The following is a 13589-nucleotide window of genomic DNA, read 5'->3' on the forward strand; positions in this document are numbered from 1 at the left end:
CATTAATTTGAATGGACTCTCGTGCCCCGGGACTCACAGGGGAGAAGTCCCTACATTTCTTCTGAAAACGCAGCCCACATGGGAACCTCGGTTCCCAGTGCGTGTGGTGTGCCACTAGAAATAATGGCACCCGCCCGTGGGTCCGTATTCTTGTGTGGGTGGATTTTTTGTGCGGATCCACAGAGGCACCACCCACACATATGTGAACCTAGCCTTAGGGTGTAACATGTAACATGCTCCTATGTTCCCACCTCCTGTTGCCAGCAGGGAGGTGGGGGGGGGGGTTCTTCTCACAGCACCCACTGTCAAAATTTGAACATAGCACGGCCATGCGGAGCTCTGCCCACACAGCTATGTCATTCATTCAGTTTTCTGTGAATGGACTACAAGTACCATCAGCCATTGCGGCTTGTAATTCTCAATGAACTGCGAGGGCGCTGTTGTAGTTCACTGACCTTCTTGCTCTCAGGTCCAGGCAGACAGCTATCCTAAGTGTCTGCAGGAGCCTTGCACTACACTGCACCCATGATCGGTTGAATTGCGGGTGCAATGCAAAGCTCCTGCAGACTCTCAGGATAGCTGTCTGCCCAGACCGGAGAGCAAGAAGGTCAGTGAATTACAACAGCGACTCCCTGGCGGTCTGACTATGTCAATAGTTTTTGAATGTCAAAGCGGTACATTGTTTTGCATGGAAATTTCAGTGTCTGATGAGGAATTTCCCCCACGAATCATTATCGCTCAATTCTGCAAGTGGTTCTGATTTACTATCGCTGTTCTCTAGCCGGTCTAAAACCGCGTCTGACCGAAAGGGACGCTTTTTGGACGCCATGGACGTTTCTCAGTTTCCCAGGCAGAAAGAACAGTAAAAATGCAGGCAGGGCGCCGGACAAAGCACTCGGGACAAAATGTATGTGAAATGGTTTGATACAGGAATGTATCCAAATAGATTACAATGTATTGTGTGTATATCATGTTTTTACTTTTTTAAATCTCCCGCCAGTTCTGCCCCCCTGCATCTCGGTGCTCGCAGGGAAGGGAACCCAGAAGACGGATGCCGGCATCAGCTGGAGGACAGACCGGCGGGAGGAGACACCGGCCGGAGGACAGACCGGCGGGACGACACCGGCCGGAGGACACAGCGGGACGACACCGGCCGGAGGACACAGCGGGACGACACCGGCCGGAGGACACAGCGGGACGACACCGGCCGGAGGACACAGCGGGACGACACCGGCCGGAGGACACAGCGGGACGACACCGGCCGGAGGACACAGCGGGACGACACCGGCCGGAGGACACAGCGGGACGGACACCGGCCGGAGGACACAGCGGGAGGACACCGGCCGGAGGACACAGCGGGAGGACACCGGCCGGAGGACACAGCGGGACGACACCGGCGGAGGACACAGCGGGAGGACACCGGCCGGAGGACACAGCGGGACGACACCGGCCGGAGGACACAGCGGGAGGACACAGCGGGAGGACACCGGCCGGAGGACACAGCGGGAGGACACCGGCCGGAGGACACAGCGGGAGGACACCGGCCGGAGGACACAGCGGGAGGACACCGGCCGGAGGACACAGCGGGAGGACACCGGCCGGAGGACACAGCGGGAGGACACCGGCCGGAGGACACAGCGGGACGACACCGGCCGGAGGACACAGCGGGAGGACACCGGCCGGAGGACACAGCGGGAGGACACCGGCCGGAGGACACAGCGGGAGGACACAGCGGGACGACACCGGCCGGAGGACACAGCGGGAGGACACCGGCCGGAGGACACAGCGGGAGGACACCGGCCGGAGGACACAGCGGGAGGACACCGGCCGGAGGACACAGCGGGAGGACACCGGCCGGAGGACACAGCGGGAGGACACCGGCCGGAGGACACAGCGGGACGACACCGGCCGGAGGACATCGGGGGATCACAGGGACAAGACAAGTTACACTACAGTGTATTCCGGAGTGTAGCTCGGGGGGGGGGGGGGGGGGGGGGGGTTACTGCTTTTGGTACTGAAAATTAACCCCGAGCCAGACTCAGGATTACCGCCAGGGAGGTTAAAATGGAACACAAGGGGAAGTTTCAGTTGTTTGTATGCCCCCCCCACTGTCAAAATTCTGCACTTTTTTTTGGGGGGTGGGGTTGGGGTAGATACCCGGTTTTGACCGGTCCCTGCTTCCACTTCGGGTCAGATGGCTGCGGCATCTGAACAGGAAGTTGCCCCCCCCCCCCCCTTCTTTCCCCTGCAGCCTTGTGGGACACTTCACAGGTCCCAGAAGACTGCGGGACCATCCACAAAGTTTACAAAACACAGAATTCTGTGTACAGGGAACAGTGATCTGGCTGTTTTTTCTCCCTGCTTTGCAGGCCAGATAGTAAGGAAAAAGCAGCACACATTGTTAGGCGCACAAATCCTAGATATTAACCCCTTCCCAGCCAGTGTCATTAGTACAGTGACAGTGTACAGTATTAGCACTGATCCACAGTATTAAGAGTCAGTGTACCTTCCAGCCAGCGTCAGCTAGGCACCAGATGCCTGCCGCACTATCACAGCCCACTATAAGTTGCTGATCACCACCATTACCAGTATAGCGCTGTGTACATTTCAGTATATATCCCATAGTTTGTAAACGCTATAAAACTTTCACACAAACCAATTAATAACACTTATTGGGATTTTTTACATTTTTTTTCTACCAAAGACGTAGCAGAATACATTTTGGCCTACATTGACGAAATTTGATTTTTGTTTTATAAAAAAGTAAAACAATATTGTTTTTTTCCCCAAAATTTTGTCTGTTTATATATAAAAAAAAAAATAAAAAAAAAAAAACAAACCCAGTGGTGATCGAATACACCAAAAGAAAGCTCTATTTGTGTGAAGACAATGTATATAAATGTCATTTATGTACAGTGTTGCATGACTGTGCAATTGCCAGTTAAAGTAGCGCAGTGCTGAACAGCAAAAAAAAAAAAAATGCCCTGGTCATGAAGGGGGGGAACCCTCCGGAGGTCACGTGGTTTCGTTTAAAAATAGTTAATCTGGACCAGGCTGGTCCCAACAAGCTCTTTGCTCTACTAACAAGGCACACTTTCTGGGCTTGCGGTATTAACTGCATATATTTATTATTATTATACAAGGTTTTTATAGCCCGGCAGTTTACAACATATAACAATGAAAACCAGCGCAAACCCACATGATCAATTACATTACTCAGTTTAAAAACATTAATGTGTTAATAAAGATATATATAATAAATTATATATAAAATATATTGATATAAAAACATATATAAAAATTTAAAAATTATAAGTCCAGTGACAAAAAAGCAAAGTGACAAAAAAATCAAAAAAAAACCCCAGAAAATATATATATAAATATAATTACAGTCCCGTGACAAAATTTAAATCAAATTAAATTGTAATTATTTTCCATTTGATTCTTCGTGTTACTGATCCCTTCACCATCCACCAGTGCAGAAATCAACATTAACCGCACTCACCAGATAATGGTGAGTCACACGCCTTTCAGGATTGTTAAGGGCTCCTGGACCCCCTTTACTTTGTCTGGGACCTCCAAGTGCTCTTTCCTCTTATGTCTAGGTACCTCTTCTGCTTACTCCTCTCACCGAATCCCCAAAGGAAAATCAGGAAGAAGAAAAGACCATAGCGTGATACCGCAGTAACTTCTCCTCAAATTAATCTCTCCAGACCACTCACATTCTTTTGCGGGATATAGCCCACTTTTTATTCAAAACAACAGAGGTACCTAGACATAAGAGGAAAGAGCACTTGGAGGTCCCAGACAAAGTAAAGGGGGTCCAGGAGCCCTTAACAATCCTGAAAGGCGTGTGACTCACCATTATCTGGTGAGTGCGGTTAATGTTGATTTCTGCACTGGTGGATGGTGAAGGGATCAGTAACACGGAAGAATCAAATGGAAAATATATTACAATTTAATTTGATTTAATTTTGTCACGGGACTGTAATTATATTTATATATATATTTTCTGGGGTTTTTTTTGATTTTTTGTCACTTTGCTTTTTTGTCACTGGACTTATAATTTTAAATTTTTATATATGTTTTTATATCAATATATTTTATATATAATTTATTATATATATCTTTATTAACACATTAATGTTTTTTTAACTGAGTAATGTAATTGATCATGTGGGTTTGCGCTGGTTTTCATTGTTAAAAGTTTTTGGTCTTTTGTACCTGTGCACAGCAGCATCTCACGGGGATTGTATGGTAAATAGGAAGTCCTGAGCGCTGAGGTTTTGTTTTTTTACAGTTTACAACATATATAGCTGCGGTTTCATACGGTATACAGCGCTGTGTTCCAGCATTGGGACGGGGGACTTTCCCATCTCACTCCAGGAACGAAATAAGGTCGGGCTGAGCACCACTCAGCAATTCACAGGAATCTTTGTATTCTGTGAATGAATTCAAAGCTTCCTCTGATTGGCTGAGGTATATATTTTCACGCCACCTGCCCACCTCTCAGCCAATCAGAGAAAGCAGAGAGTACAAAGCTTCCTTTGACTAGCTGAGCGGCGCTCAGCCTAACGCCATGTTGTTTGGTCTCGTCCCACTGCTGAAACACGGATATCATGCTAAGCCCATGTCATGTTACATGTACCAATCGCATCTCTCCACTCACCTTATAAGGCATGTCTCCAGTGTGGGACACCATATGTAGCCGCAACTCCATCCGTCTTTTAAATACCTCGTGACAAGACGTGCAGCTAAACACCTGTAAAAAGCAGAGGGAATCGGATCTTTAGAGCGAGAACGTAACCATGCTGATAGAAATCTTCCTTCCAATCGCCTTTCATTCCGCGGGGACTGAGATTTCATTTGTTTTCATTCACAGATGTGCGTTTTAACCTCTTCGCACTGGCCGAATGCAAATGTGCCGCCTCCCGACGTCTGGGCCTAGACATGAGCGGCTGCCTATTTGTGTTCTATTAAAAAAGAACATAGTTGGTGAGAGCGCGCGCCCTGCCCGCTCCCAGCACACATGCCCGGTACTCACGGAAAGTCCCGAGCTCCTCTTTCGTTCGGGAGCTTTCCCGACCATGTGACCGCCGTGACAGAGTGTCACAGCGGTCACATGACCCTAAACCCCGACCCGCCTCCCCGGCTTCTGAGGACCCTTAAAGGGCCGGGAGGGGTCTAGCAGGTACACATTCCGATTGGAATAAATGGAATAAATTTTGAACTTCAGTTAGCTTTTTGGTAGCACCCCCAAACACCGGCCCCCCCTCAACCCTCTAAATCTCGATCCCACAGGCTCATCCTTGCCGGTTGTGTGTCTGCCCCCCTCATGTACAATGCAGGGACCAGTGAAGGATGTCATAGCCTCTCCCACATTCTGAGTCTGGACCAGAGGAGAGAGGAGGTAGCCCCAGGAGTAAGAAATTAGGTATTTTCTAGGTTATATTATTATTATTATTATTATTATACAGGATTTATTATTATTATACAGGATTTATTATAATTATTATACAGGATTTATTATAATTATTATACAGAATTTATTATTGTTATTATTATACAGGATTTATTATTATTATACAGGATTTATATTATTATTATACAGGATTTATTATAATTATTATACAGAATTATTATTGTTATTATTATACAGGATTTATTATTATTATTATTATTATTATTATTATTATACAGGATTTATTATTATTATTATTATTATTATTATTAATTCAGGATTTATTATTATTATTATTATACAGGATTTATTATAATTATTATACAGGATTATTATTATTATTATTATTCAGGATTTATTATTATTATTATTATTATTATTATTCAGGATTTATTATTATTATTATTATTATACAGGATTTATGGCACCAACAGTTTGCTCAGCGCTTTACAATATAACGGGAGACAATACAGCAACAATACAGTTCAATACAAGAGGGATTTGAGGGCCCTGATCCTGGGAGCTTACAATCTAGGATCCATCAAGTACAGCGCTTTTCAACCTTCAATCTCAATATTCAAATCATGGGAAAAGTATGGAAAGTCTCGAGGCACCCCAGTCTCAAATCCCCAATCTCACAGCAGAGTTCACAGTCTTCCCCCAATCACACCAAAGTCAGTCCTCAGTATCCCCGCCCCCCCGACAAGTCCTCAGAGTCCCCCACATTACATCAGGATCTGGGGTCCCCCCCCCCAATCCTATCAGAGCCCTGATATCCCCCCCCCCCCAGTTACACCAGTATCAAGCTCAACTCCCCCTCCCAACACATCCGTCCTCAGAACCTCCTCCCCCAACCCTCTTCCCATTCACATCAGAGTCCTCAGTCCGTCCATCCCCCATCACATCTGGGTCTTCAGTTGTCCCACTCCCATCAGGGTCCTCATTACAACCCCATCACATCAGTCTCAGAACCCCCTCTCCCGACCCTCTTCCAAATCACATCAAAGTCCTTAGTTTCCCCCTGCTATCCCTCCAATCACATCAGGGTCCTCAGTTCCTCCTGCCCTCCCTCCAATCACATCAGAGTCCTCAGTCCCCATTCCTTTCACATCAGAGGTCCTCAATTCAGACCCCCTCCCTTTTATATCAAAGTCCTCAGTCCCCTCCCTACCCTCCCTATCCTCCGCTTTCACATCAGAGTCTTCAATTCCCCCCACCCCCAACCTTCTGATAAGAGAGTCCTACCCCCCCCCCCCCCCCCCCCCGACCATGCAGCATGGCAGTGGGCTGGAGGTGGAGTAGGTCTGAACAGAAGCAGACTTCTGTCCCCTTCTGAATGCCGGGGATGCCCCAATCACCACCCAGATTAGCACCACATGCCCTCATGGTGCTGGTGGCCGGCCGGCCTGCATGATGGAAAGCATGGCATGTTGCACAATTATCCCCTCAATCCCGGTTGAGAAACACTGTATGGTATGGCAACCGGCTACCAACGAAGGAATCTTTCCCTCCACCAATCACATTATAAACATTGTCCTTTGGTCGTTCCCTCCATTGGGTTTAATTGGAAGGAGGAGGCGTGTCTTCGTACCAAGTTCCTAAATATCAGATTTACACCCACCTGCTCCGTTCGGCTCATACAGTTTCGACCTTCATGTTCCAATAGGTTTTCCTTCCTGAAGTAACATTTCCCGCACTTCATACATTCAAAGGCTTTTCCCCCGTGTGCTTTCTGGTGGAACAAAACAATCACATCTCAGTGTCCGGCAGAAAACTTCCAACGACTCCAGAGAACAACTTTCTCATCATATGTAAGGGGTGGCGCTTGGAGTACCGAATCTTCTATTGTCTAAAGCCAAAACCTTTTTTTTATCTTTGGATAAAGCGGCAATGTATTAGCTCAGGGCTTCAAATTTCAAAGTCTAGACCTACTGCCAGACACCTGATGTAAAGGGGGACTCTGATGGGGACACCTGATGTAAAGGGGGACTCTGATGGGGACACCTGATGTAAAGGGGGACTCTGATGGGGGACACCTGATGTAAAGGGGGACTCTGATGGGGGACACCTGATGTAAAGGGGGACTCTGATGGGGGACACCTGATGTAAAGGGGGACTCTGATGGGGACACCTGATGTAAAGGGGGACTCTGATGGGGGACACCTGATGTAAAGGGGGACTCTGATGGGGGACACCTGATGTAAAGGGGACTCTGATGGGGGGACACCTGATGTAAAGGGGGACTCTGATGGGGGACACCTGATGTAAAGGGGGACTCTGATGGGGGACACCTGATGTAAAGGGGACTCTGATGGGGACACCTGATGTAAAGGGGGACTCTGATGGGGGACACCTGATGTAAAGGGGGACTCTGATGGGGGACACCTGATGTAAAGGGGACTCTGATGGGGGACACCTGATGTAAAGGGGGACTCTGATGGGGACACCTGATGTAAAGGGGGACTCTGATGGGGGACACCTGATGTAAAGGGGGCTCTGATGGGGGACACCTGATGTAAAGGGGGGACTCTGATGGGGGACACCTGATGTAAAGGGGGACTCTGATGGGGGACACCTGATGTAAAGGGGGACTCTGATGGGGGACACCTGATGTAAAGGGGGACTCTCGATGGGGGACACCTGATGTAAAGGGGGACTCGGATGGGGGACACCTGATGTAAAGGGGGACTCGGATGGGGGACACCTGATGTAAAGGGGGACTCGGATGGGGGACACCTGATGTAAAGGGGACTCGGATGGGGGACACCTGATGTAAAGGGGACTCGGATGGGGGACACCTGATGTAAAGGGGGACTCGGATGGGGGACACCTGAATGTAAAGGGGGACTCGGATGGGGGACACCTGATGTAAAGGGGACTCGGATGGGGGACACATTGATGTAAAGGGGGACTCGGATGGGGGACACCTGATGTAAAGGGGGACTCGGATGGGGGACACCTGATGTAAAGGGGACTCGGATGGGGACACCTGATGTAAAGGGGACTCGGATGGGGACACCTGATGTAAAGGGGGACTCGGATGGGGACATCTGTCTCCACTCCAACCAGAGAAAAAAAAAGAAGGTTTTAGTTATACTTTAACCACTCAAGTCTGGACACTTTCACCCCCTTCCAGGCCAATTTTCAGAAAAAGTGTTTTTCTTTTAAAATTTTGCAAATAAATAATCTTTCTTCATAAATCTCGGCCAAAATGTATTCAGTTATTTTTTAGTGAAAAAAAACCCTCAAAATTAGTCTATAACCAAAAATTACACATTTTCAAAAATATGTTTTACATTTTGATTTATTTATTTATATTATTATTTATGTATTTTTTTAACATACTGCTACCCTAGCAGTACAGTGTTCACCATTACTTTTGTGGGGGGTGATGAAGATTTTTTTTTAAAGGTGTAAAAGCAATCATTTCTCCTTCTCTCTGGCTGCATTCCTGCAGCATTGAGAAATACTGTGCGAGCTGTGTTGGTCACAACTTGTCACATGGTACAAGGCTGTTGTGAATAGCCCTGTACCATGTGACCTCTGTGATTAATCACAGATTTCACAGTTAGTAAGCAATGATGTCAGAAGTGACATTTTGCTTACTATTATTCATGTGATCACTGATTGGCTAATCATTGATCACATGATCGGGACCTCACACAGAGGTCCCATACAGCGATCAGTGTTCCGCTGTGTCTGGAGGATTTCACAAGTAGTAAGCAATGATGTCAGGAAGTGACATCTTGTTTACTACCGTTCATGTGATCACTGATTGGCCAATCAGTGATCACATGATCGGGACCTCACACAGAGGTCCCGTACAGCGGAGGACACAGCAGGCACCGGATCGTGGTGCCGTGTGCTCCCAGTGAGCGCACACAGGCAGGGGAAGCGGGAGGACATTTATAAACGGCCACCCGCTCCGCACTGCTCCCGTCCGGCCGTTTACATACATGGGCCGGACGGTAAGTGGTTAAGGTAGAAAAACATTTACACTTTAGAAACCCCGTAATGGCGGATATATACGCTAGCAAGTAAATATTTATTGGCCTCAAAAATCAAGGATTCAGTCCAATTATCAGCAGAGGAACTTCAAGAATCGGTCTTCCCTACAATAATCAGTCTTGGGTGCTGGGTCCAACTTACCTCCCCAGACACATCCATAAATAGTTAACACCGCCCACTGATCAATAACTTTGCCTTCAAAAAAATGAATCTAGTGTGATCTACAGCCTGGAGAGCATGGGCTTGCTGCTTACCTGTTATGGACTTTGAGATAATACTTGCTGAGGAACGTCTTGTGGCAGATGGGACATTCCACCGGAGAGTTGCCGTTCTTCTTGTTCTTCAGCTCTTTCCCCATCAGCCATGGAGTCAATGGTGGAGGTTTCCAATGGAAAGATCTTCTTTGGTGTGCAGGACCTCCTCCTGGAGCTTGGCATCTTCCTCTCCAGAATAAAGTCTTCGTGAAGGTCATCCTCCATATAATCGGAGCCATCTGCTATGACGTCATGAATCTGGTCCACCTCCAACTCCCACTGCAAAAGAAAAGCCACTTACTTAAATAATTACGACTTTAAAAGGGAGCGTCTGTCTTTACATGACGTATTTGGTTGCTGGATAGAGCCTTCTCTAGAACTGAAAGTGGAATGCTAGGCTAGAGTTAGAAACGGGCGAACAGGCAGGAATTTTAACCACTTCCCCCCCCCATGATGTCACATGACGTTGGAGATATCTGGACGATGCTTCTAGGTACACGTAACATCCAGATAGATCGTTTTTCAGCTGGCGATTGCCTGCAATGTAAAAGCCATCCTAGTGGCTCATTAGCTGCTGGATTGTTCTTACAGATGGCAGGAGGGGACATCCCCCCTCCCACCACCCACCAACGCTTCTCCGTGCTCTCCTGTATGGTCGGGGAGCCAGAAAACCGCCAACATACCATAGAGCTGGCCGTGGTCCAGATGGTCCCCGGCCATCTCTGTGACCCTGGGAGGCCGAAAGAGACATCACTTGCGGCAGTGGCAAATATAAAACACTGACTTTTTTTTTTGCTGGAAAGCTTGAGATAATTTTTTTTATCTCATGCTTTCCAACATACAGGAGAGATGTGGGGTCCCCATTCCAGAACCCATATAGACCCCATATTCATCCATAAAGAGGATCTGTCATGCCTTATTCCTATTACAAGGGATGTTTATATTTCTTGTAATAGGGATAAAAGTGATAAAAGAAAAATAAAGAAACAGTGTAAAAAAAAAAAAGTTGTCTGTTCTACACGTATTAAGTGGTTCCACAACTCTCACACCCGTCCTGTTATTGGACAATAACTTGTTTTTCCATGAAAGTTGTGGAACCACTTATTACGTGTAGAACAGACAACTTGACCCAACCATGGAAAAGGTAGATGTTCTTGTCCAAGAACAGGATGGGAGGTGTAAAATTTGTGGAACCACCTTGTTCTGGTTACATAATCCCAACTTTGGTGACAGGAGCTTCATAGGTGCGAATCCTTCAAATCACATGGCTGAAGGTGTGAACAGTTGTCCAAATGCTGGGGTACAGACAAATATTGTTGAAGGCCCTCACCCCTGCTCCCAAGTTTGAGGTAGATGGTCTCTCAAGAACTAGTTGTCCTCTCTGTCCAAAATGTGCTCCTCACTGTCCTCCGCTATGCCGTTTTATCATCTCTACCCCAGTGTTTTGGGAACAGTTCCCACCTTCAGCCATGTGACTCAAAAGATTAACACCTATGAAGCCTTCCCGACACCAAAGATGGGCTTACGTAACCAGAACAAGTTGGTTCCACAATTTGTACACCTCCAGTCCTCTTCTTGGACCAGAACATCTATCTTTTCAATGGATAAATCAAAGAGTCTATTCTACCCGTGTGGATAGAGGATGCTGCTGACACTCAATGGAACTGGAGAAGTGGCTTGGATGAGCTACAAATACACGTCAACGTTACAGAACAGGTCCAGTTGATTGTGGCGAACTACCGCTAGATATAGCACGACCTGGATACATGGGATCTTCCACAGACTTACCGTTATACAGTCTCCATCACTGCCAATACACTGCTCATGCTTCTGTCCTCTCCTTTGCCTCTTAAACTCCCTCCTCTCCACAATCTCTGGGTCCTTCAAGACGACTTCCTGAAATGGAGTAATTTCCACTGTCCCTTGGAGCAGGGAAAGGCTGCTGTCCTGTTCATTGCCCGGCTCCGCTGGGACTTCACTTTCCGCCAGCACATTGCTGAGCTCTGAAATTCCCTTTAGCGCATCCTCTCCATCTGACTCCTCCGCCTCTTTCAGGTGTCCATTTAAGGTCTCCAATGTACCAGGCTGTTGAAAAAAATCTTCAGTCCGATCAACGGGCTCAAAACACTTTGGCTGGAACTGTTCGCAGACCTCAACGGCTTCAAAAATGCCCAATTCCTTGGAGGCCAAGAGGACCTTCTCTACATTATGATGGGACAGAGTCAGCTCCCCTGTGTAGAGGAAGTCCAGGAGAAGGCCCATGACCTCCGAGAACCGTTCATGAAGGATAATGTTTGGGGAGCTGCCATCTCCATAAAGGGTCTGAAAGAATGGACTGCTGCAAGCCAGGATACTCCAGTGGGCTTTAAACTGAAGATCTCCGACGACGAGGGTGGCATCGCAGTACCGGCCGGCTTCTCTCTGCTTGTTGAGGGCTTGGAGCACCTTGACGCTGTGCTGGATGAACACATTATCCATGGCCTGAAGAACACAAAACATTGTAAGATTCCCATATAGGAGAACTATTTGTTTCCTTTTGCTCCCGAATGAATAGAGGAGGCAACAAACAAGAGGCAAGTATGAGCTACTGGGGAGATCTTCATTAAAGCGGAACTGTTGTCCTGCATGAGTCAAGGACATGATCACCTTACAGATGAAGCCTGGGGTGAGCAGAAAAGTAAAAGGCAATGGACACCTTAATAACGTGCGCAACAGCTGAAGTATGGAGGTAGGTTATCCCAACGGTAAATGTATATATGAAGTCAGGAATGTTGGTTATTGCCTGGATTTTACCAATCTCCCCTAGCCTTACCATTCTTCCCATACCTTCACCACTCATCCCTACTCTTACCACGCATCCCATACCTTCACCACTCATCCCTACTCTTACCACGCTTCCCATACCTTCACCACTCATCCCTACTCTTACCACGCTTCCCTTACCTTCACCACTCACCCCTACTCTTACCACGCTTCCCATACCTTCACCACTCATCCCTACTCTTACCACACCTCCCATACCTTCACCACTCATCCCTACTCTTACCACACTTCCCATACCTTCACCACTCATCCCTACTCTTACCACGCTTCCCATACCTTCACCACTCATCCCTACTCTTACCACGCTTCCCATACCTTCACCACTCATCCCTACTCTTACCACGCTTCCCTTACCTTCACCACTCATCCCTACTCTTACCACGCTTCCCATACCTTCACCACTCATCCCTACTCTTACCACGCTTCCCTTACCTTCACCACTCACCCCTACTCTTACCACGCTTCCCTTACCTTCACCACTCATCCCTATTCTTACCATTCTTCCCATCCCTACTCTTACCACGCTTCCCTTACCTTCACCACTCATCCCTACTCTTGCCACACCTCCCATACCTTCACCACTCATCCCTACTCTTGCCACGCTTCCCATACCTTCACCACTCATCCCTACTCTTACCACACCTCCCATACCTTCACCACTCATCCCTACTCTTACCACGCTTCCCATACCTTCACCACTCATCCCTACTCTTACCACGCTTCCCTTACCTTCACCACTCACCCCTACTCTTACCACGCTTCCCTTACCTTCACCACTCATCCCTATTCTTACCATTCTTCCCATCCCTACTCTTACCACGCTTCCCTTACCTTCACCGCTCATCCCTACTCTTACCACACCTCCCATACCTTCACCACTCATCCCTACTCTTACCACGCTTCCCATACCTTCACCACTCATCCCTACTCTTACCACGCTTCCCTTACCTTCACCACTCATCCCTACTCTTACCACGCTTCCCATACCTTCACCACTCATCCCTACTCTTACCACGCTTCCCTTACCTTCACAACTCTTCCCT

The 13589-nt window shown here is 47.5% G+C and overlaps 1 pseudogene across 1 annotated transcript; it reads right to left on the bottom strand.

The window, feature by feature from the left end:
- Window positions 1-4669: 4669 nt before the first annotated feature.
- Window positions 4670-12201, bottom strand: LOC149444234 (zinc finger and BTB domain-containing protein 48-like; annotated as a pseudogene). The gene is made up of 4 exons (XR_016306542.1): window positions 11512-12201; window positions 9724-10002; window positions 7083-7193; window positions 4670-4762 (listed from the first exon to the last, which is right to left on the bottom strand). The product of XR_016306542.1 is annotated as a zinc finger and BTB domain-containing protein 48-like (transcript).
- Window positions 12202-13589: the final 1388 nt, after the last annotated feature.

Source organism: Staurois parvus, unplaced genomic scaffold (assembly GCF_062004578.1).
Source record: "Staurois parvus isolate SC_StPar_1 unplaced genomic scaffold, SC_StPar_1.0 ptg000797l, whole genome shotgun sequence".
In the NCBI taxonomy this organism is placed as follows: Eukaryota; Metazoa; Chordata; class Amphibia; order Anura; family Ranidae; genus Staurois; species Staurois parvus.